The 26,329-nt window shown below is 37.6% G+C and overlaps 1 protein-coding gene across 4 annotated transcripts in view; it reads right to left on the bottom strand.

Annotated features, from left to right (window-relative positions):
* GRM8 (glutamate metabotropic receptor 8) overlaps positions 1-26,329 on the bottom strand; it is a 512,156-nt gene that overhangs the window by 139,625 nt on the left and 346,202 nt on the right. The window lies entirely within an intron of this gene.

A 26,329-nucleotide genomic window follows, 5' to 3' on the forward strand; every position in this document is an offset into this window, starting at 1 on the left:
TATTTACACAGGTTTTCCACTTTCCAATGTACCCAACAGTCATGGAATTTCTAAATTGTCAACTAGCTAAATGGCTGCTTCTATTTCTAAAATTATATTCTAAGTATTTGCCTTTGTAAAATAAATTTCTATACATTTCTTGAGACAAAACATATGTTAGAATTTGCAGTAAATATTTTTATATAAAGATTTTAATTGCAAAAACTCAATATTTTACAATCTCAAAGGCATAGTAAAACATTGCTGGAAATACTAATTAGTATGTAGATGTTAGAAGTATGATATGTAATTTTATCAAACTGGGCTTATTTTTCAAATCATGAAATATCTTGCTTTTGCACATGCTGATGTCTGATACTTCTCCAGAAATTTTAACAAGTTATGCTCTCAGTTCAGCCTAAAACTTAATAAACGCAAAAATGAAATTTAACTACTGAACTACAAGTTTTTCCCCAAATTGTACAGGAAGAATGAAAATTGCCTGCCTCTTATCTGAAATATGCAATTAGGAATTTTGGAGATGGCTCTTTAAAAAAGGAAGGATTCCTTTATTTTCTGTTTGAGTTACAGAAATAAATCCTGATATAGAAGCTATTCAATTCTATTCATTAGCTGTTTCATCAACAATTTAAAAGCCATTATAGCTGCAGATGCCAAGAAATATTTCTCTTCTACAAGCTAAAATGCTAACTAAAAATAAAATAAAATAATGAAGTATAGTAACATTTATATGATGTGACTTTAAAATAATATGTTTAATTCTTTTAGGAACTAAAAGGGTCCCACTACATAGTTGTCTTATTGTTGAGGAAGTACATTAACATTATTAGGTGTACTTAACACAGTGGGCAAAAAATATCTTTTACATCTTTTAAAAAATAATCCATCATAGCAATAGGATGTTAAAGTAAAATAACTATAATATTAAAGAGTCTGATCAATAACTGTTTCCTGTAATTTTCAGCTATGGGACAGCAGAACTGTTAACAACATACCAGGTGGGCCTTTCTAACAAGTTATCCATGATAATTTTAGATGGAGTTGTTTACAAAGTATTTGAAAGCAGAACAAGTAACAATGGATGGAAACTAATCAAGGAGAGAGAACAAAGGAGGAAATTCCTGATAGAAAAATTAATCAATAGAACAACTTGCCTTCAGAAGTTTTGGGGGTGCACCAATACTGGATGTTTTTAAGAAGAGATTGGAAAACTACTTGTCTGAAATGGTATAGGGTTTCCTGATTGAGCAGGAAATTGGACTAGAAGACCACCAAGGTCTCTTACAATGCTGATATTTAAGTCTAAATTGGTTTACACTTAAAAAGTTTTTCTTTCTTTCTTATGTACATATGACTTCACAAGGCCTCCTAGTGGCTTACAACTTCCTGTATAAAAGTCAATTAAGGTAAAAACGTTAGAGAAGAGAAGGAGGAACTGATGAATTGGTTAGATAATCCACTTACTCAGTGTCTCATTTTATTCTACAGTATTTTATTTGTTATATTCATTTTTTAAAATTTTACTTCAGTTTTTACAATCTTTACTGCTCCCTGAAGATAATTAGTCATAACATCTTCAGCATCTTGGAGTTTAATTCAAGCCCCTGAAGAAAAGAAGACAGACGGAAAAGGAAAGAAAAATGTAATGGATGAAATCCATGCTGTTACACTCTACATGAGCCATCAAACCACACACAAATTGACAAGTATGTGCTGGACAAGAAATATTTAAGTAAACTTATCAAAAAATCCTATCTACTCCATTTATAGCTCAAATAGATGTGACACTCTGAATTGGGATTTGGAAACTGAATTTGAAAAGCAATAATTTTTAGAGCTCTCTTCATGAGGAATTAAGCCATCAGAACAAATCCCCATTCTTATTAGTCTTCTCTCTGAAATAGCTACTGTTTCCCCAACAAATGTATGCCCGGTATAAGATGAGAAAGTTATACAAAACATTAACCAAGGAAATATAAAATAAGTCATTTAATTTTTTCTAATTTAGTTCAATGTATCCTTAATCTGGATCCAACCTAGCAAATATTTTTCAGACAAGCTTACAGAAGAACTGAGTTTACTTCACAGATTCTTCCAAACGACATTGACAGCATAAATCAATTCAGAAGTCTATTGTGCAAAAAATCTTGTATGCCGAAGCTGGAAAGCACAGAGACAAAATTATTATTTTTAATGTATATCCACTTTTTCTTCTTTAGATGTACATGAAGATTTCTCAATGCTTATTTTCACAACAGCTGTGTGAGAACAATCAGACTTAAAGACCAAAGTTACTTATTCAGTTCTATGAATGTTAGTGGCCAACATCTTAATTGTTTATCACATTGACTGTTTGATTTCTATTGATATTTGGTTTATTAAAATATTTAAAATCATATAAAATAAAACAATTATTTAATATAATGTTAATGTAAATATGCAGCACTTTGAGTAAATATGTAGAAGGATGCTGAAAATAGTTCTCTATCTGGAAAATATTTCAAATGCAGCAAGAAGAAAATATATGCCAAGTTTGATATCAACTTAATTTCAGCCTTAAAATTCTAATGCTTTTCAAGAGTACAGCTGTTTAGAATTGAAGCATGTGTAAATAACAGATACACATCAATCTCAAAGCCTCTTCTGTTGTGTCTTTCATAAAAAATGTCCTCAAACTAAACTTAAAAATCAAATTCACATCTGAATTCATTCGTTTTCATGGTTCATTGTTAGTTCAACAAAATGAACTAGTTGATTAAAATAATTAGCTATCATTATTATTGAAGACATTTCTAAATATATTATAAATATATCATAAACTTCCACAATTGCTTTGTTAACATGTAACCACAGCTAAACATCTTTAACAATTATGGCACACATCATTCACTGGGCAAGAGGCCACTTTATTGTGCTAAACCTCTATTTACTTATTTAAATAGCTCTCTGTATAATGTTGTAAGCATCATTTACTACTAATCTTTATATATCAGTCATTTCAGTCTGGAGTCAGGCTTGAGTGTAACACTGAAATAGCTTTGGTTGTCCTGGTTAATCATTTTACTGGCAGAGACATAAGGAAAATATTGTTGTTTTGATACTTCTGGATCTGTTTGTAATCTCTAACCTTATTTATTTATTTCAGGAGTGGTTCTTGGATTGCAGTATAAAAGTGGTTACAGAGAACCAGTGGAAAATTTATGTCTGGCTCCGTTGCATTCCAGTATCCCAAAATATACCGTTCTTTCTTTTCAACTGATTGGTATCAGCATAGAGCTAATGGGAATGTTCATTAAATGATGAGGTAAGATGTTATCAGCAGGACATTGACTTTATCGGCCTTTTTCATCAGAATAAAAAAAAGCTAAACACCTTTTAGCCTTCCCAGTAGCCCATATGAGATAATTTTACTTTATTATAAGGGTACATTAAGAGGATCTTGAAGGTCTGAAGGTACAAACCGCCCACTGTTTCTTTTAAGTTAGGGAGTTTCCTTTCTAAATTTCTTTCTCTGCCAGTTATGCAGCTCCCCCTCCCCTTGTCTGATTTTTTTTTTTTTTTTTTTTGGCCAGGCAACATCTTTTTCCTCACATCCCTGTCTTTCAAGGCCATTCCCACATACTATTACAATACTTGACAATAGTCTGAAGGTAGTCATAGACTAGGTACACTAACATCTAGGAACAAGTAAAGTAATAATTAGCAGTGAATATGGGTTTGTTAAAAACAGATCATGCCAAACCAATCTTATTTCATTCTTCAACATAATGATTAAATTAGTAGACCAGCGAAATACTGTGGACATAATATACTTAAATTTCAGCAAGGCGTTTGACAACAACCTACTTCTTAGTAAGCTAGGAAAAAGTGGAATAGTTAGTACCATCACTAGATGGACTCGCAACTGGCTGACAAACAGTTCTCAATGAGTAGTCCTTAATGGGTCTAAGTCTACATGGAGGGAAGTAAGCAGTGGGGTGCCACATGGTTCTGTCTTAGGCCCAGTACTCTTCAATATCCTCATTAATAACTCAGAATTGAATTGAATTGAATTTTTTATTGTCATTGTATGTATATACACAGTATACATACAATGAAATTCATACCCAGAGACCAGACTCTATATTCACACACACATGATAATCTCCAAACACTTCCCCACCCACCAAAATTCTCCATCTCCTAAAAACACACAAGAATCCACACAACAGACCAAGTAATACTGTCCAACAGCTTACTGGTGGTGGCATTTAAGTTCATTGTTCAGTGCAATTATACCTCTGGGATAAACACTATTCAGAAAATGTGTGGTCTGAGTTTTAATTGTTCTGTATCTTCTGCCAGAAGGCAACAGTTCACAAAGATTGTGAGCAGAATGGGAAGTGTCTCTGAGAATGTTATGCAACTTCCTCAAACAGCGAGATGCAAAGATGTCATCTAGGGCTGGTAGCTGGAGCACAATGATATTCTGGGCAGTTTTAATGATTCTCTGTAGAGCTTTTTTGTCTGCTATGTATGTTCCCATACTATACAAGAATGCAGTATGTCAGGACACTCTCAGTGGTGCTGCAGTAATAGGACAGAAGTAGATAATGAGATAGATTTATCTTCCTGAGCATTCTCGGGAAGTACAGCCTCTTCTGTGCCTTCTTTACAAGCATGTTAGCATTCATAGTCCATGAGAGGTCCTCCGAGATATATGTGCCCAGAAATTTAAAACTACCAACCCTCTCCACCTCCTCACCATTTATGAACAATGGTAATGTACATCTCTCTTCCTCCTGAAGTCAATTATAAGTTCTTTAGTTTTTTGGTGTTAAGTGTAAGATTATTTTCTTTATACCACAGTGTCAGCCCTTGTACTTCCTTTCTATAAGCAGACTCATCATTCTTATTAATAAGCCCCACCACTGTCATGTCACCTGTAAATTTAATAATTGCATTGGTGTTTTACAAAGGGGTGCAGTCATGTGTGTACAAAGAATAAAGGAAGGGCTTAGCACACAACCCTAGGGGGTTCCTGTGCTTAGGATCAGAGCAGAAGAATGGCAAGATCTCATCCTTACTGACTGTGGCCTATCTGTCAGAAAATCCTTTATCGATAAACAAATCTTCTGATTTATACCCAAATTGGACATTTTAAGAAACAACCTGTTGGGTAAAATGGTGTTAAAGACAGAACTATAATCCACAAATAATAGCCTTGCATAAGTTCCCCGTTGTTCCAAATTATTCAATACAGTATGGACAACTACAGACGTAGCATCATCAGTTGATCTTCAAATTGATATGGGTCCAAAGTAGATGGAAGACTAGCCTTAATGTAGTTCAACACCAATCTCTCAAAAGCTACTGGTTTATAATCATTGACTTAGATGAGGGAATAGAAGGAGAACTTACCAAATTTGCAGATGATACTTGTTATGTCCTGAGAACTCTAGGAGTTCTCACTCAGGTCCATTCACTTTGCGTGGGCGTTCTTCCCTTCCCTCATTGGTTGGTTCTCCCCAGCAGCCAGCTATAAAAGCAGGCTGCGGGGTCCAACCAGTTGCTGATTGCTGCGAGCCAGTTTCCAGGCGTGGCAAGCACGGTCAGTCCTTTATTGTTATAATAAAGTATTTGTTGCACTCATGCTCTGGTTCAGCCTCTCTTTTCCCAAACTTAACACTGGCGACGAGGATGGGATGGCTACCAGAAGCACCATGCAACCGCTGAGTCACTAGCCGCCGATCCGCAGCCAGAGAGAGCGATCGGCCGGCGATAAGAGCAACGCTGATCCGCAGCCAGAGAGAGCGGTCAGCAAACAAAAAGAGCAAACAAAAAGAGCAAACGCTGATCCGCTGACAGAGAAAGCGGCCAGCAAGCGATAAGAAGCGAACGCTGATCCGCAGCCAGAGAGAGCGGTCAGAATCAATAGTTAGAAGCGTCTGTAGCCGCTTGTTAGCCCAGCTACAGGGAAAGTGAAGCGCTGTGAGCCGCAGCTGCTCAGTATTAGGCGTGAAATTCAAACGGCTGTCATTTGAATTTCAAACCTAAAGGTACAGCACAGCGCTGTAGTCAAGTCACTGACGCCCACACAGGCGCGAATCCAAACGCCGCCAACGGCTAACAGCCAAACGTGGTTAACCCAGAGAGAAAGAGAGGATTGCGAAAGGCCTCTCCGGAGCTGAAATCACTTGCCTGCCACAGGCACTAAAACATTGTCTGCTGCCCCAGAGAGATTTTTTCCACAGGTAGTTCTACCGGTCCCAGCACCATGAATTCCAATCCAGTCTTCCCAGCGTTCAAACCAGATGAGGAGAAGTGGGAATCATATAAGAACCACTTTAATCATTATATCGATGCAATTGGCCTGGCGGATGCTGGAGAGCATCGGAAAAAATCGTATTTCCTGATCTACTGTGGAGCCACCGTTTTCGATACTGCCACGGCCCTCGTGGCTCCTCGTGAGTTGAAAAACGTTCCGTGGTCTGAGTTACTTGAAATCCTCACTAACCATTATTCTCCCAGGCCCTCACAGATTGCCCGGAGATTCACCTTCCGTATGAGGAAGCAATCGGACAAGGAGACCATCAATCAGTATATGGCCGCCCTCAGAACAGCAGCACTGCATTGTGGGTTTGGAACCTACCTGGAGGACATGCTCCTCGATCAATTAGTCTGCGGGGTCAAGGACCTCCACCTGCAAAGGCGCCTTCTCGCAAAAAGAGACCTCAACCTCGCACAAGCAGTCGAGGAGGCCTTGGCAGCTGAGCTGGCAGCGCACTCAGCCACCGAAATCCATGGCCCAAGTGCCAAGCTGACATCACTTCCAGTCCACTCCGAGGAGGTGGTAGCAGAGGAAACCATCAGTGATGAAAACGACGTCCACCGCCTCTCCAACGACAGATGGCCGCAGGTAGGAGCCAAACAAGAAAACATCGATCCACCCAAGCACATCACCCTGTGCCTAGCCTGTGGGGGATCTCATCAGAGGGCCACCTGCAAGTTTAAAGGAGCCACCTGCAATAACTGCCATAAAAGGGGACACATCGCGAGAGTCTGCCAAGCCCCTCAAAGCTCAGCACAAAGGCACCCCCCCTCGCGCTCAGGACCACAGAGGCAAGTATTGAAATGTCGCACGCACCACCATGCCAAGCACACTTGCCACACTGTTAGTAAAATTTCTCTCTCCGTTTCCTTAGAAGGTAAACCGTGCCATATGGAGGTTGACACAGGGTCAGCGCTCTCAATTATCTCGTGGAACACCCTCAAGAGGCTCCAACCAAGCCTATCCACTAGCCGGCTCCAGAGATGCCAGTTTAGCCTGAAGGACTACCAGGGAAGACCATTCCTGTAATCGGCAGAGGCAAGTTTCTTGTCAGTTTTAAAGCTTTTAAAGGTCACCTACCTCTAGTGGTAGTTAACGGCAATCTACCCACCTTATTGGGGCTCGATTGGTTTCCCCATCTCGGCCTAGGGCTAACAGGAGTCCATGCTGTCTCAACCTCAGACACTGACTCCTTATTCGCTGATTACTCAGATGTATTCAGCGAGGAGCTGGGGTGTTATAACGGTACCCCATCTCATTCTCAGTTGACCCCAGGCAGTCCCAATCAGGCTAAAACCGCGTAGGGTCCCATTCGCTATTCGGCCAAAACTAGATGCGGAATTGGATAAACTGTTAAAACAAGGGGTCATTGAGCCAACAGATTTCGCCAAATGGGAGACGCCCATTGTCACACCCCTCAAAAAAGACGGTAGCCTGAGAATTTGCTCAGACTACAAGACGACAATCAATAAATTTCTACAAGTTAGTGCTTATCCTGTGCCCGTCATTCAGCATTTATTACACACATTCGAACCAGGCAGCATTTTTGCTAAATTGGACATGTCTCAAGCATATCAGCAGTTCCCTGTTGATAACCAAACAGCGGAACTCCAGACCATTGTCACTCACAGGGGTGCCTTCCGATGCAAGCGTCTCTAATTTGGCGTAAGTGTTGCCCCAGGTATTTTTCAATCCCTCATGGAGCGGATTTTTCAGGGCCTCCCTGATGTAGTACCCTACTTCGACGACATCTTAGTCTCGGCCAGGGACAGACCCCAACTCTTCCAGAGAGTTCGAGCAGTGTTAGAGAGGTTCAGACAGCATGGCCTCAAGTTGAAAAAAGAAAAATGTGCCATTGCCACTAGACAGGTGGACTTTCTGGGTTATAAAATTGACGCCTCTGGCATTCACCCCCTGGAGTCCAAGGTTAAGGCAATCCACGAGGCACCCACTCCAACCTCCAAAACTGAACTACAGGCTTTCTTGGGGCTATTGAACTTTTACGCATCCTTCTTGCCCCATAAAGCATCAGTAGCTGAACCCCTACACAGATTACTGGATAAAAAGTCACCGTGGCACTGGGGGCACAAAGAAGACCATGCTTTTCACGCCGTCAAATCACTACTCACGTCAGAGGCGGTACTTATTCAATTCGACCCTAACCTCCCTTTAGTGCTGGCAGCAGACGCATCCCCTTTTGGAATTGGGGCGGTACTAAGTCACAGGCTTCCCAATGGCGCCGAGGCTCCCATCGCCTTTTTCTCAAGGACGCTCTCTGCAACGGAGCGCAATTACAGCCAGATCGATAAGGAAGCCCTAGCAGCTGTTGCAGCCGTGAAAAAATTTCACGAATTTCTCTTTGGCCATTTTTTCGAGCTGGTCATGGACCACAAGCCCCTCCTGGGCCTACTAGCCGGGGACAAACAGACCCCTCAAGTCCTCTCCCCTAGGATGACAAGGTGGACCCTCTTCCTAGCAGCCTACTCCTACAGACTTATACACCGCCCGGGTAAAACACTGTCCCACGCTGACGCTCTCAGTCGCTGCCCCTTGCCAGCTCCGGCTGAAGACCCTGCTCCTGTCCACGCTATTTTCGAGATCACCCAGTTGGACCTACCCATCACTGCCCTTGACATTGCTGCTAAAACCAAGGCAGACCAAGGTGCTCGACTGGGTGAGGAGGGGGTGGCCAGGTGGCAATGTTGAAAACAAATTCACACCTTTCAAGACTCGCATGCAGGAGTTGTCCAGTTTGCAGGGCTGTCTACTATGGTGCACTCGAGTGGTCATCCCGGCCTCACTGCGTACCCGAGTTCTGGAAGCGTTGCACGAGGGACACCCTGGCATCGTGAGAATGAAGGCATTAGCACGCAGCTACGTGTGGTGGCCGGGTCTCGACGTGGACGTTGTCAATTGGGTAAGTTCCTGCAGCATTTGCCAGGAATCCCGTCCTGCTCCCCCCATTGCCACCCCTACTAGATGGGAAAGCGCCAGCGCTCCTTGGTCCAGAATTCACATCGACCTGGCCGGCCCCTTGCATGGGAAGATGTTCCTAGTGGTCGTGGACGCCTATTCTAAATGGATTGACGTAGCACAGCTATCCACGACCACCACACTAGCAATCACCAACGTGTTAACACGCCTGTTCGTAACGCACGGGCTACCCGACTCCATTGTCTCCGACAATGGCCCACAGTTCGCATCGACCGAGTTCAGCCGTTTCGCTGCCAACCTGGGTATCCGCCACATTTTCACAGCCCCATTTCATCCTGCCAGTAACGGTTTGGCTGAAAGGGCCGTCAGGACCACTAAAGAAGCCCTGGCTAGGTTCAGCAAGGATGACTGGCACCACAAGCTCTCACGGTTCCTGATGAGCCAGCACTCAACTCCTTGTTCAGTCACCAATAAGTCCCCAGCGGAGCTCCTGATGGGCAGGCGTCTGAGGACTGTATTGGACAGACTTCACCCACAATACTGCCCTGACTCTCCCTCGCTTCCACATTGGGGTTAGACATTTTATCTTACAGGAGCCAGTATTCGTGAGGAACTTCGCTGGAGACCCCTGTGGATCCCGGGCGAGATCGTAGCCATCACCGGGCCGCAGTCGTATCGGGTCAGACTGGAGGATGGCCGCGTCTGGAGAAGGCACATAGACCAACTGCGTAGGCGCCTCAGCACCCTCGCCAGCAGGGATCCAGAGTCACAAGACGAAGGGAGGCCTCATCCTCAGCCCCACATCCACATCATGCCCGGCGACCAGTTCACACCTACAGCCGGTCCCGAAAGCCCGAACACGGACAGCGGCGCCCAGACGGTTGACCAGCCCGATCCAGTCTACGGGAGCACATCCCCAGTGACCAACCCTACGAGCCCCGGGCATGCCCGAACCGAGGGGCACACTGGTGACACTTTGCCGGCTCTGCCTTCCCAGGCAGACCCCGTTCCAGAGCTGCGCCGTTCCGGGCGCCAACATAAACCTCCTGCCTACCTCAAAGACTATGCGTGTTCGCATCTGGGGGGAAGGGGTGTTATGTCCTGAGAACTCTAGGAGTTCTCACTCAGGTCCATTCACTTTGCGTGGGCGTTCTTCCCTTCCCTCATTGGTTGGTTCTCCCCAGCAGCCAGCTATAAAAGCAGGCTGCGGGGTCCAACCAGTTGCTGATTGCTGCGAGCCAGTTTCCAGGCGTGGCAAGCACGGTCAGCCCTTTATTGTTATAATAAAGTATTTGTTGCACTCATGCTCTGGTTCAGCCTCTCTTTTCCCAAACTTAACAATACTAAACTGGCAGTAATCACTAACATCCAAGAAGATAGAGTCAAGATCCAGATGGATCTTGACAGACTAGAACACTGGGCCATATCTAACAAAATAAAATTCAATGTAGAGAAAAGTAAAGTCCTATACTTAGGCAAGAAAAACCAAAAGTACATAGATAGAATGGATGAAACCAGGCTCAATAGCAGTAACTGTGAGAGAGATCTTGGAGTCTTAAGTAGACAACCAGCTAAATATGAGCCAGCAGTATGTAGCAGCAGCCAAAAAAGCTAATGCAATCCTAAATTGCATTAACAGAGGGATACAATCAAGATCAAGTGCGGTACTAATACCACTTTATAAAGCCTTAGTAAGAACACACCTAGAGTGCTGCATCCAGTTTTGGTCACCACATTATAAAAAAGATGTTGAGAATCTAGAAAAAGTACAGAGAAGAGCCACCAGGATGATTAGGGTGCTGGAGACTAAAACATATGAAGAATGGTTACAGGAATTGGGCATGGCTAGTCTAGTGAAGAAAAGAACCAGGGGAGACATGATAGCAGTGTTCCAATATTTGAGGTGCTGTCACAGAGAGGAAGGGGTCAATCTATTTTCTAAAGCACTTGTAGAGCTTGGGTGGGGGGTTGGACTAGATGACCTCCAAGATCCCTTCCAACTTTAATTATCTGTTATCTGTGAACAAGAAGGTGAGCCCAAAAAAATAGACTGAAGTCAAATAAGGTGAAAGGTATTCTAGATATGAGGTTCTCGGGAAAAATAAAAGGGATTTTTCTGCAAGAGGTAAGAGTCTCTAAATGAAAGGGTCATTAGCTTGGGAAGTCCACACTGATTCTAAGCTATCACTTAAGAGACAAAAAGAACTTGTGCTCAGCTTTTGTTGACACACTAGTTGGAGTTATTCCCTAATAATTTTATGCTTGGCTTACTCTAAATAAAGCACCCTATAAACCTTCTATGAGTTGTAGCTGGTGCAAATTACAGCAGCTTGACTTAATACGTTGCTAAATGGAAATAAATATCATTGGTATTTAAAACACCACACTGGCTGGCTCTGAGCTATCAGGATTAATTTAAAATGTTGATATTAGTTTATGAAGCCTTGTACTACATAGGATCCTAGTATTTAAAAAGTTACCTCAGAAAAAGGTCAACTGAAAAGTGGATAATTCCTAATGACAGTACAGCTCCCCTCCACTGCTGTATTTTACAGCTTTACTGCTTACTTTCTGGTACAAAATGTTATCTTATTGTTTTTCTTGCATTCTTAAAAGAAGTCTAGTTTTGGAATGCAGTAGATAGTGGTGATGATGATGATGACAATCACGATGATAATGATGCTGATGCTGATAATGAAGAAGATGATGATATTGAACCCATAATCTGGAAATGATAAACCCTGAAATATTCTGTGAGAAGTAATAGCAACCAACTTTATGGATGAATTATGAATAGGTATATACTAGTTGCAAGAGCAAGTTTAGTTTAGTATTTTAAGGTACTGAACTAGAAACTGGAAGAAAATGACTTCTAATCCCATTTTGCACACAAATCCCGCTGAGTGATTTTGAGTCAGTCATTCTCTCACAACTCTAGGAAACACACAATGGCACGCAATGGCAAACCACTATTGAAATCCTGAAAAAAAAAATGCATTAAATTGTATTCACCATTTTTTGTTTATTTTGTCTATTTATCTTGAAGACAAATAAACAAAAACAATGCTTTAGTTGCATCAATTTTGAGAAACCCATAATTCTATTATTCAACGGCCAATCTTAACACAATGATATTGTGCGGAATTTGACAAGTACAATTTGTACAGTACTTCTCTGGTATCCATTAACGCACACAGGTTTATCCATTACCATGAAAAAAGATGTTGATACTTTATGATCCTTCACCTGATTCATTTTAGTGCACTTTTAATAGATTCTTAAAACTAAGCATATAGTACAGTAGCTTTCTACAAACAGAAATTAAATTCCCACAAACTGCAGCTTAATACACTTTTTTATAAGCAGCAGAAAAATGGAACCTATTTTATATTTCAGCCTTAAAAGGATTTATAGAAATCTTATTGTTATAATAAGTTCCTATTTTTCTACTGGCAATACGAATCTTTAGCTACTTTCCTAAAGTTTCTAGATTAGTGTACATTGTTTATACTGTAAACTTAGGTTCACTTTACACTAGTCAATGACTGCAGTAGAATTTTTTACATCAGTGGACTCTTAAAAACTGTTTTAAAGAATGCACCATAGTTTTAAAATGTACAAAGAAAATAAATATACTGGCAGTACAGTATTTTTTACCTTTAAAATATCATATATTGCTACTTTCTGCTCCTTTTCCTAGTAGATATGAAGCTTTCTCTCTCGATTTGAAGCCTCAATATGCTTGGTTATGCATTACTATCTCAAGACTTTCTGCTTTTTTGCTGAATACAATGCACATTCTACTTATATTTTAGGGGAATGCTCAGGAAGAATGGAATTGTCAAGAAGTTTTCTTTCTCTTAGTAGTCAATTATTTCATTTCAACTGAGCAGGAGACATACCTGTAGAAAAGAGTAGATTGAAAATTTCAACTGAAAACATATCTTTCAAGTAGACCATTTAATAGTAATCCATTTTTCCATAATGTATAACATACATAAAATTAGATCCAATATAAATTGATGGTTATTGTTTTTCATTTGTTCTGTCACTCCTCATGCTTCATGAGCCACAAGGTCATAATGTTTCCAGAACTGTCAGAAAGTTTCTAAGCCATACTGGTGTCATCAGTGATCATGGCTAGCTACCTTGTCTTCTGGTGTCCTCTTTTTCAATTGTCTATGGAGATTCTCGGTCATCCAAGTCATGGTTGCCCCAAAGGGGTGTTTTTTTTCAACAGCAACTGGACTTTCTTGTTTTGCTTGAAGACATTTCACTTTTCATCCAAGAAAAAAATTTGGCACACGTAAGCACAGGGCTGCAGTTGGACTAGAGAGTTTTCTTGTAGGAATACTGCTGCTACTGAGACATTGTTGGCATCTGCTTCCGTGGCAAGATTCAATTTTTTTTTTTTTTACTGCTGGTTCTGTGGGCATGGTTTGGTGGGGGTGGCAGGGGAAAGATACTGTAAAATCTCCATTCACAGCCCACTCTTGAGGGAAGATTACTGCAAAATCCCCATTCCCTTCCCACCCCACTGATTTCCAGCTCCATTCTCCTGTGCAAGGCAACAAAAGAAGACCCAGCCAATCAGCTGGGAATCGGGAGGCAAAGAATAGATGGGGGCAGGGCCAGTCAAAGGTGGTATTTGCTGGTTTTCCGAACTACTCAAAATTTTCACTACCGGTTCTCCAGAACTGGTCAGAAAATGCTTAATACCACCTCTGATCTGCTTGCACCACAAAAGGTCACTCAGAGTCAGGATGCCAAAGGATTGATTCCTTGGAGAATATTTATTTTATTGATTGATTGATTTGATTTGTCAATCGCTTACAAGATAATTGGTATAAGTATAAACATAGTTATGAATACAAGAAATGAGTACATATAAGAAAAATAAAAGAAACAATAGGACAGGGATGGTAGGCACTTTAGTGTCCTTATGCATGCCCCCTACTGACCTCTTAGGAAAGGGGTGAGGTCAATAGTAGACAGTCTAAGGTTAAAGTTTTTGGGGTTTGGGGAAGAAACCACAAAGTCAGGTAGAGTATTCCAGACATTGACCACTCTGTTGCTGAAGTCGTATTTTCTGCAATCAAGTTTGGTGCAGTTTACCTTGAGCTTGTTTCAATTGTTTGCTCTTGTGTTGTTATGGTTGAAGCTGAAGTATTCATTGACCGGTAGGACATTGCAATGTATGATTTTATACTTTATACTTAGTCCTTTTAGTTCCTCAAATAGAAGTCAAGAATCCAGGTCAGAGGCTGGTTGGGCTTGGGTTTAGGGTCAATTCCTCTTGTTTCAATAGCTCCATAAGGGGCAAAGCTATCTCAGTGAATGAGGGAATGAATTGCTGGTAAAAGTTTACAAATCCTAGGAAACTCTGAAGCTGTGAGAAAGTCCATTTGTCTTTTGAAAAAGCACCTTGATAACTTGTTTTCAATTGCCTTCTATTTTTTTATAAGCATCAGGATCATTTCAAGTCATTCTTCCTTTTGCATTATGTTCCCGTGGTATTTAAGCTTTAACTTCAATATTGGTGTTTCAAGTGAGCAGTTTTTTTCTTTTAGTTTAGTTTAAATTTCAGTTCAAGTATTTTTAACATTTTTTAATCCAGGGCCAGTTCTAAGCTATTGATTTTTATCCTTGACCAGCCTTTCTGATGGTCTAGTCCTGACAGTTGTATGTTAAAACTGGGAAAACTATCACTTAATACATACCTTTATTGGTAGGGTGACATCTCTGCACAGTAAGATTTGCTTCAATCTGTCATAATTTTTCTCCCAAGTAGATGTCCCTTTTTATCATGTTTATGGTTGTTATTTCTGTGAATTTTGGAGATCAGGAAAATAAAGTGCGGTACCACTTCAATTTCTTCTCTTCTTGCTTTAGGTTGACATTTCCTACATTACCACTTTGTTTTCTAATAAATATTGATTCTGCAATCTCTTTATTCAATTTTAACAAAAAAAATTCCTCAAGTCTTCCTTATTTTCTGTCATCAAACATTCCTGAACTTGTTGATTTTACTTCCCATCAAGTTTATTTCTAACTTTTATTCTACTAGTCCATTTTAACCATCCTCCATTTTCATGGTATAATCTGCATATAAGCTAAATAAAGTAACAGTACATATAACCTTTTAAGAAGTAATACCAATCACAGTTAGGCTTATATACATCTCCACAGACTCAACATATTACCCCAACAATTGGGGCCTCATTTTATCAACCTCGTAAGGATGGAAAGCTGAATCAACCTTGAGCCAGTGAGAATTAAACTGCTGGCAATCAGCAGAATTAGCCTAAAATACTGCAATATCTCATTTTAACCACTGCACCACCATGACTCTTCATAATATACTACGCAGCACTTTTTCCTATCACATAACAAGTTCATTTTATATTGTGATACAACTTTCATTTCTTTGGTAGAATATTTATATTCTTCACAGTGAAAATAAACTAACTTTTTGTTCTTCTATCAGATTTGTTGATGTTTATATTTGTTGATGTTTTATATTTCAGATGCAGACATGAAATGCAGATGTATGTCCCCACTTCAAATTTTAAGGATTTGAGGATAAAATGAGACTTACAATATGGTTCTTAGTCGTTTCTTCAGCTAGGGGGAAATTTACATTACCTGAAAGTACAATATCTGAAGAGTATTTGTTCTTGAAATACATCACTTTATATAAGAATTTTTAGATATATGTATACATTTGAAATTACTCTGAACAGGATCCAATAGTCTTATTTATGTGAAACACAACAGTGCAATCCAACATAGATACTGCTTTAAGGTGAATAGGATTATTTTTTTGTACTTGTATGAGTTATCTCTACATCTCTATGTTTATATGGTTGGGATTACTTAGTATTAGAGACATGATACTATTCTGTTTGTAAAATAATAACTGCATTGTGGATTTGTGCTTGAAAATGTGTTGGTTATCTGGTATCTATTTAAAAACAAATCATATGACAGAGCAAAACCCAGAAATACAAATTAGAATTCTGCTTCCTGACGTGGTTGAAGATTCAATCTGAATGATGCATAGGCAGGCTTTAAAATTCATAGTAAAGTCTCATAGATAAAGCTAAACAGATTATGCTTCCTTCATTCTCCTTTCTCTTTGTTTATTTTAGATTTGTCTAAGTATTCCTGGTCTATCTTTTTTCCCTTTTAATTATTCTTTTTCAAATGGCAACTGGGTGAATAGAATAATGAGTATCCATTCAAAAGAATTGTCTAGAAATAGCATGTTTATTTTACACCAAATCAAGTAATAATTTCCCTTCAATAATGGATAAAGAAATTCATATTTTAAAAATAAGAAAAATATTAAATATTAAAGAATTGCAAAAACTACCATAAAACACGATTTGAATTTACATTTTATGACTTGCTTTTCCTTTAGAAAAATCTATCCACTTTTAAAAATATGAATTAATGAAAATGTAGGTTAAGTAGGATGAAATAAAAGGTGCTGAGATGTCCAAATTGAAAGTTTCACATTAATATTAAGAACTCATAATATAAAGGTTACACAAACATGTAAGTATTCCTTGACTGGGTGACACAGAAATATTTTCTCATTCAAATGAACTTTCTCTTCTCTGCGTTTTCACTCAAATCCTGATCATGTCATACTATGACTATTGCAGTGCACTCTACATGGAGGTACCTTTGAAAACCATTTGTAAATTACAATGTTTTCTTTATATGATATTATTATTATTGTTGTTGCTGTTGCTATTGTTGTTATTATTATCATTATCATTATCATTTTTTCTTTCTATTTTTTTCCATTTCTGCTATTTCTATTTTTTATTCATTTTTTAGTTTGTATGAGTGTTATCTTTGTAATTTGTAATAAATTAAAAATGATACAATCAATTTTCAACATTTGTCTTCTGGATATTGCTTGCATAAATAGAATAAATAATGAATTATTGGCTTTGAAGGCACTATTAAGGAGTAAAGAAAAAAGACAACAAATACAAGTTATATTGTGTAAGTGAAGTGAATTAATTACTTCCTTAGCATCACTGTTTCATGCCTAAAAATGCTTTTTTAAGAGTCTGCTGGACTTTTTGCTTCTATCCAGTAAGTGTCTTCAGTTCCAACTGAATGGTGGAGAATGAAAGAATGTATGTTCCTTGCGGTCATCTGGTGTTGGCATTCTTGGTGAGAGTCATTGGGGCCACTTGAAGGTTTATTGGTGCTCTCAGGTCACCTGAAGAGTGCAAATGAGTGTGGAACCTTCTTGGAACTGCTGAAAGGACTATGGTTTGATAGAGGGATCAGAAAAGTCATCTACATTAAGAGTGTACAGCCCAATTGCAACAGAGGATATATGACACCCATCTATCTCCTGTTTACAGTTTTCTCAATGACTCTTAGAGAGAGTGCTAACAACCAGATGACGGCAAGGAACATAAATCTTTCTATTCTCCACAATTCACTGAAGACGCTTGTTTGGATGAGAATCAAGATGCCTCTTGAAAAAGCACCTTTGGGACAATCACATGGATGATTGAGAATCCCCATGGACATTCATATCTGAGACTTTTTCTTCCCTTGTAAGGAGGAATAAACCACAATGCCTTGTGGAACCTAATTCAAAAGTAATCATGATTTTCTCTAAAGAAGTGATTTTTAGATATAATGGAAATGTAACTGCATATCCAATTTCTGACCATGATGAATTAAATTAGTCTAATGGGAAGTTAATCATGTGTTGTATATGAAATAGGACCTCTTTGGATTTCCTTGAAAAACAGCTGAAGGAAGTCAATTGTACAGAACAGACAGAGTATTATACCTTAAAACTGTATCATACTATATGGTACAATAGTAATTTTCTAACTTATTCATTAAAATACATCATTCACAAGTTCCAGTATTCAACTAATACTGATTTTTTTTTATATTTTGGGGTTAAATCTGTATACTATAAACAGATGAAGCCACATTAATTATTGATTGAAATATGTAATATAAAGTTGTGAATAGCTTTTATCTAAAGTCTCAGAAAACCTCTGCAAAACATTTTATAACTAAATCAAATGGTCTATTGCTTTTGCTAGTCTACTCTTGGTGAGTATTTTATTTTATTTTTTTTTTGCGGGGGGATATTCCAGGTCTCACACTATATCTACTTAAGGTCCAAAAAAAAACAAGGCTATGTTTATGTCTTCATATTTTTATCTTTTTTTTAACCTTTATCCAAACAGCTATTTTAATATATATGAGTTTGTTGCATTTTATTTCCTATTACAACAAAGTTGCATAGTTTAAAATATTAATGGTTAATGTTTTTTATTTAGCATCATCATTCAGTTAAACAAAATTCAACAATCTATCATATTGTACCTCTATTGTTTTGTATTTCTGTTTTTTAAATTATATGTAAAAATGTATATGAGATATTATATTTTCCGTTTCATTAAAATACATTATTGGATTTTGACCATATGACCTAATTTTTTTTTAAACAAATTTTATTAATTTTTAAAGACATACAAAAACACAAGACATAGAAACATAAAAAACCTCTTTTCTGAAGGTTGCTTAGTCCTGGGTTAAAACTCTTCGTACAGACACAAAATCAAATTCATATTCATTTTATATATCATTCCTTATCTTATTAACATTTTCAATTTTCTATATAGCTTCCCCTCTCTTTTAAATTTTCTTAATTTTATTTTATTTGTTTATCTCATCTCAATTCGAATCATAATATTATTCTTTGTCTGTTCTACTTCCAGCTATCCATTTATCTTTCTTCTTTAAAAAAGACTTCTGCTGTACACTAATTGGAGTATGACGCCTTTATCTCTTTCCCCTACATTTATAATACTTAATATAGAATACATAGCTTACATTGGGATTCTGTTTGGTACATTCTAAAATTATACAGTATTATCAATACCAGTACAAATCTATTCATTAATATTAATGTTCATTTATATCTTAAACACTTAGCACATTACTTTTCAATTAAATCACATACTTTTATGGGAGCACCTACTTTCCAAGATTATTCCCCCCCCCCCATCACATATTTTAAATCATTATTTCATTAGGCTGTTCCCCCTTCTCCTACTCCAAATCTCTCATTTCAAAAAAAAAAAAAAAATTCCACTAGGACAACATAGTCTAATCATTAATATTAACAATCTTAAACATTTTACCCATTTCAGTTAAATACCATACCTTTATGGGAACACTTATGCTTTCCATGATTGTTTCCCCTCCATATCACATAACTTAAGCCATTGTTTCATTAAAGTGTTCCCCTTTTCTTGACAAAAATTTCACTAAGTTATGCTAAATATATCATCACATTTTAAATTGCATATTATTTCCAATTTTCTATAATCATTTCTAAGTACAAATGTGAAAATACAATAATACAATCTTGTGTACCTTTCCAAAATCCCCTTTTCAGTAAATTTTACCCATTATCTCTAAAAAACTTTTGTTTCTTTACATCTTGCTCCCCACCATTAAGACTTCTCATCCCTTCCTTCCTCCCTTGCTTATTCTCCTCCTCGTCCTCTTTACCCCCTTGTCTCTCCACCTCCCTTTTATTCTGCTTTCCTCCTTTCTGTTGTTTTCTAACATAGTGTCCCCTTTTCATCTTAATCTTCTCTTTTGGGGTTATTTTTCCAAGTCTTAAAGTCTTCTTTTCCTTTTTCTCTTTCTCCTTTCCTTCCCCAGTCAAAGTCACTTGTTCATCAAAAATGGCTTCTTCTTTGTCCCAGTCATCCTGTTGCGCATTCAGCTTTACATATGTACAAACCGCCATTTCTAAAAATTGAAAGAGAGTGCCCAAAGCATCCTTCCCTTCTTGCTTTTCTTTTTCATATTTTTGATATACAAGTTTCAATCCATCCACAAGTGATGCCATTATAAAGAGAAAACGTTTTTCCAAACAAACAACCATCCAAGAGCTTTAATCAGAGGTAATTCTCAAAAGTTCCAAAGTCACCAAACAATCCAAACAAGCTGTTTCTTTTAAATACTTTTTAAATACTTTCTCCTTCTTCACTTTCTCTTTCTGGGGTTAAAGTTTAATCACAAACTTCCATTTAGGATATATCTTTTAAAAGTCTTATTAATATTTAATAACTCTTTAGAGTTCTAGGCAATCTTCTCCTTATTTTCAAATTCTGCTCCAATTTTTTTCCCTCTCCCTTCCCACTCACAGCAAAAAAGATTCTTTTTTTTAAAATGTTCAGAAATCCATATCCTTCAGCATTTAAATACCTCCAATGCAGGTTTTCCGATTTCTTTTATGGTTCCATCCACTGTCACGTTAGGAAGGAGAGTGAAAAAAGAAGGAAACTTTCCCTTTTAGAGTTCCATTCACTGCTTGCAACTCTCTCTGAAAACAATGTATTTTTAGCAACTTTTCAAAATTCCAGGGTACTTTCTCTTGCTTTGCTCTGTCCCGGTCAGAAACAACTTTCACAACTCTTCCAACTTTCTCCCTCCAGCACAATCTTGTATGGCTGTAGGTTTCTTCGTGGCGGCCATTACAGACCGCCGCTCCTCTGCCTTGGGAAAAGGGGGTATTGCTGGCTGGGGAGGGGGTCTGCAACACCCCCAAACCCCTGTCCGGATCCCCCTGTCTTCAGCTGCCCCTACAGGGCAGCTATATCCCCCAGATCCAAATGGATCGGGGGAACCTTGGTAGCGAGCGCAGCAGGAATCGCGCAGTATCACGAATCCCTGCCCCCGCTGAAACCTTGCAAACTGGAAGTCACCATATGACCTAATATTATTGGGCACATATTTGAAAATACCTTTCAGTCTTCAAAATCCAAAATCTCTAGAGCAGTGCTATTACATGTGCCATGCCTGCTAATTACAAAGTTCTTCTAATTATTGCTTTAGATAATTATGTCTACTTGAATCTTTTAGAAACTAGGGTTGTTGTGTGTATGTGGGTTTTTTTTGAAAGATATAGATAGTTTGTCATTATTATGATCTGTCTGAAGAATGGCTTTCATTGGTATATATCATCAGCCAATATGTTTCTTATTACATATGTACTATAGAGGAAAGCACTTCCTATGACTCCATTTCTTTTAAAGGACTTTTTGTATTTTTGCCACCTTTTTATTTCAAATTTAAGAATTTAAAACCATACAAATATAGAATAATATGTACTCATAATTTTAATTAACCATCTTGTTTGAGTACGTAGTGTCAATCCAAAAACAAGGAGTAAATAGTTGAATACTAAAGCTTCACTGGAATTATTGGATTCAAACATGGCCTTATCCTTTTTGGGAAGTTAAATCATTTTGCTTTCATTGCTTCTTTGAACCTTCAGTAGTTTTCGAGCATGAAAACATATGCTACATTAATATCAAGGATGGATTAACGAATAGCAAACGTGGATTGATCACAAGGTGGACCATGTTATTTTCAGTTCCACATTTTAATCAATGATTCAAATTGTGTTCATTCCAAAACTTGGAGGTAAGAGAAAGGCAGATCACATCTCTTTGCACAAGCCAAAAAAATAAATAACAAGCAAACAAGCAGCTATACTGTATAAGTTATGAAGCTGACTCTTCATTCCAATCATGAGTTTTTCAAAAGGCATTGTAGATTAATGCTTGGTTTACCTAAAGTTTTAATATACTTCAGCTTCAACCATGTCTTCTAATTAAGTGCTCAAATTATATACAAAATGAAGGACATAGTGAGCTAATAGTCATCAAAACAATATACAATTGCATTCAGTATAAAATAATTGATGTTTTTGCCATACACATGCAACAAAATCTGAATTTGTATTTTTGTGATGTATGTCTCCTATCCAAGGTTTAACAATGCATCTCAAGCAACACAATGAGGGATACAAACAGATAAAAGAAGGTCGACTCAACTAATATTAGATAGCAGAAATAGAGTATCTATTTTGGTTTTATTTAAAACAATAATATTTTGCTATGTGATGTATTCCATAAAAGCTGATTTGATAATAAATGTATTGGGCTTTATTGCACTTTTTTGTTAGATGCTTTTGCTTAACCCTTTGACTAGTTTGCAAAATATTTCTAGCATCACCGATCCTTCATAAAAAAATCAGCAGTGCCTTTTGAAAAGGAATTTTAAATTAATTCATGTGTGGCCCAGTTATGCTGTGAATCAGATTATATTTCATTTGAGAACAAACAGAAAACATTCTAACCAAATTTACATCAAGCCTATCTGTTGCCTACACAATTCCCTGCATGAAAACTATGTAATTTCAAAATAAAAGTTTCTGATGTACTGTATCTCACTTACTGACAAAGTCCAATACCTGATTTATAATGAAAGAGTCAATTTGTAAATTGGTTAATGTACTGAAATAGACAGAGGCTGAGAGGCTGTAAATTTTGGTCCTCCGTTAAGTATGGAAGGTGGTTTAGCATTTGCAGAATTAATGTAACAAATTAATGAACTCTTTATTTATCATTGATATTTATAATATCAATCAAAATCAAATCAAAACCAACTTTGGATATCATACAATTAGAACAATACAATATCTTAAAACACCACACATTGCAGATACATTCTGTACATAGACATACAGAAACAGAAAGAACATCCCATAATAGGAGAAAATATATATCACAACCAAAATAATAATATGCAATGAAATATACCGTGAGCTTTTTAAATTCTTTAATGCTTTTCTATTACAACTGAATAAATCGTCTGTGTTTTTAAACATGCTTGTAAATGCTTATAGTTTTTTTCTTCGTTTCCTTACTTCACTGGTCATTTTGATATGCCTTCCTTCCTTCCTTCCTTCCTTCCTTCCTTCCTTCCTTCCTTCCTTCCTTCCTTCCTTCCTTCCTTCCTTCCTTCCTTCTTTCCTTCCATCCATCCAAACTTTACTATCAAAAAATCAACGGGAAAAAAAGAATACTGCGCTACCTTCTGCAGAATTATTTTCATAATATTTATTAACCTTAGGATTTGGACAAGTTAAGAATATACCGTATCTTATTGTAATTAAAATGCCAAACGAAAATTTAGTTCACATACTAGCCATTTTCTGACAAGAAACAATTTATAGACATTTTAGTATGGAGGAATATTCTGCAAATAGAATTTCTTCCATGAAATTCCCTTCTAGAAAGGAAACCATAATCACATATTACATAATTTTATCTCCTTTGCCACATATCCTTTTATTCCCATTTTCAAATATATAAACTGCAAAATTTGCATTGTTCTGCTTCCCTTGGGAGATCATTAGTGGCTAGGATAGTCTAAAGTTTGTTTTGATTTATTCAGCACATGTGAAACGGTGCAAAATGATTGCAAAATATCTTTTATCCAACTGACGCACATGGAATTAATAACTATACATTACCAATTTGCATAGAATATTAAGGAATTTTTAAATGTATTTTGCAATTCAGTTATACTGGCAAGCTTACTAAAAGAGCCAGTTTGGTGCAGATTAGGGTATCAGGCTGGAAATACAAAGCCAGCTGGGTGATCTTGGGATGGTCATTGGCCCTTGACCCTAGGAAGAAAACAGTGGCAATCTACTTCTAAAATCCACATGAAAACTGAAGAGATTCTTCCAGGCTCACAGGCCAAACTCAGCACATAAACATACAAACACAGACTTACTGGCCTAATAACTTGAAAATGTGCGTTGTAAAAAATTATTTTCAGCTCTGTTTCTAGTTGAATTGAATTGCTTCAAATGATTTCTAAAATTATTTTTAAAAAATAAAAAATAAAAGGGTTAACAAAAGGAAAACAATTGCAAAATGTTCAACAATTAACTATTGGTTCATTATTGTGTTCAATGAGAACTGTTGATTCGTACACCTTCTCCATTTTAGAAAGTTACATTGTAATTTTCAACTATGCATGACATATTTTTTATTTTGGGGGAATAACATTGTTTCAGAGTTAATGCTGTAGGATTTTTTATTCTATGAGCAATATATATTTCTAAATAAATTACTCTCTCATTTCATACGCTCCTTTCTGAATATCATCTTCGCAGAAATGGGTAACACATTTTAGAGCTAATTTTTAGCATTATGGATTTCCAACCACTGTTTTAATTCACTATTTGTATTTTATTATAAACAATGGATATCAGTAATTAGGTAAAGTGAGACATAAATATATTACTATGAGCCACAGTGACACTGTGATTAGAGTGCAGTACTGCAGGTTATTTTGGCTGGCTGCTGGCTGGCTGCAATTTAGCAGTTCAAATCTCACCATGTTCTAGGTTGACTCAGCCTTCCATCCTTCCGAGGTGGGTAAAATGAGGGCCCAAATTGTTGGGTGCTATATGCTGACTCTGTAAATTGCTTAGAGAGGGCTGTAAAGCTCTATAAAGTGGTATATAAGGTATATTAACCAAACAACAATTAATTACCTTGACAACAATAATTCTATTAATTGAACAAAGACAGGAAAAATGAGATGAGGAAAATCTAATTAATTCATGTCGACTCCATATAAACAATTAAGTGAATCCTAGAATTTTACTTGGTTTTATAAAGAACTGTATTAACAGATTAAATTTATGTCATTTTTAATCAGGTACTTTTCTTGGTAGATATTGTAATGTTGAAGAATTATAGTAATGACTGGTAGAAGAGGCTGGATAACCACCAGTAAGGACATTTGAAAACTTATTCCTTTACCAATAAGAAGTTGGACTAAAATGGCCACTTCCAACTCTAAGATTCTATTAGTCTCTGAATAAGTCAAAAGAAGCTCTATATCCTTTTTAAGAGGCAGCTTGGGTTGAAAACTGTGATTAGAAAGTATGAGTACAAGACAAGAAAATAGTTTGATGTATACTAACCATGCTTATGGTTTAAGAAAACAGGACAGGATTTTAAACATGGCATGATTTCTCTGAGCTCAGAAGCAATGGATACCCAGAGTTACTTAAAATGGAAGTCAAAATTCATCTTCTTGCAGACTCAGCAGGAAAACAAACACAGTTAAATGAATCTGTTAACTCTAGGTTCATGCATATAACATTATTAGCATTAGACCTGGGCCAAATCATAAATCAGTCATTTTTTCTTCCAGAAAGGATAGCCTCTATGGAGTTGTTAGGAAGTCCTTAAGATTAAGATTGAAGAAGGTACATAAAATTCAGGGTTTTTTATTATTATTTTTAAGGCAGACAAATAATGTTTCCTCCATGGTTGGAGTAGCAGCTTTAGCAGTAGAGAGTCAATCAATTCTACAATTGCTTTATTATTTCCACAAGGTGGTGGCTATTCCACCTACATTGGATACTTAGCCTTGGTACACAAAGTGGTTGGCAGTTTAATCATTTTATTAAAACTCTCTTGATGCAAAAAAAACAAAGTCTGTCCGAAGGAAGATTTAATAGTTTGTCTGAATTCAGAGAAATACAGTCTGCAGAAAGAAATGCAAGCTAAATAACTCATCAACATCTTAGAGATCAGCTATGCTTTATGCTCCCTTCTTTTTGATCAGCATTTGATGGCACAAATGCTCCAGGATAGCTGAAACTGTGGAGCTCTGATTTTTCAAACAAAAAACAAACTCAACGTTGCTGAGAAAGAAATCCATGTATATTTTATTTTACTTTGTCTTGGTCATTCTTACCAATACTTCCAATCTCGCCAGAATGAAGCTACACTAGACCCTTTTTTGTTCCTTTTTCTCTTATAAAGCCATGTATTTATTAAGCATGTATTTTATTACATGGGAGTAGAGAGGATTCACACATAGATGATCAGGGGTGGACTTCAAAAATTTTAGCAACAGGTTCTCTGCCCAGTTGCTGGGTGGGCGTGGCCATGGTGGGCATAGCCTAGTCGGCCTCCTGCATCATGGTGGGGAGAAGTGTTTTTGCCCTCCATAGCAGCTGAGGTTGAAAAAGAAGGAAATAAAGGACAGGTAAGAGCCCAGGTGGGCAGGTGGGCCAAACAGCAGCAAACACAGAACCGGTTCTGTGTCTGCTGCTCTTCAGAGCTACCGGCTCTACAGAACTGGGCAGAACTGGTAGCATCCCACAATACATTCTTGCTGTTATTTTAT

The sequence above is a fragment of the Pseudonaja textilis genome, chromosome 5, assembly GCF_049901715.1.
Source record: "Pseudonaja textilis isolate UNSWEBS1 chromosome 5, rPseTex1.2, whole genome shotgun sequence".
Lineage (NCBI taxonomy): Eukaryota > Metazoa > Chordata > Lepidosauria > Squamata > Elapidae > Pseudonaja > Pseudonaja textilis.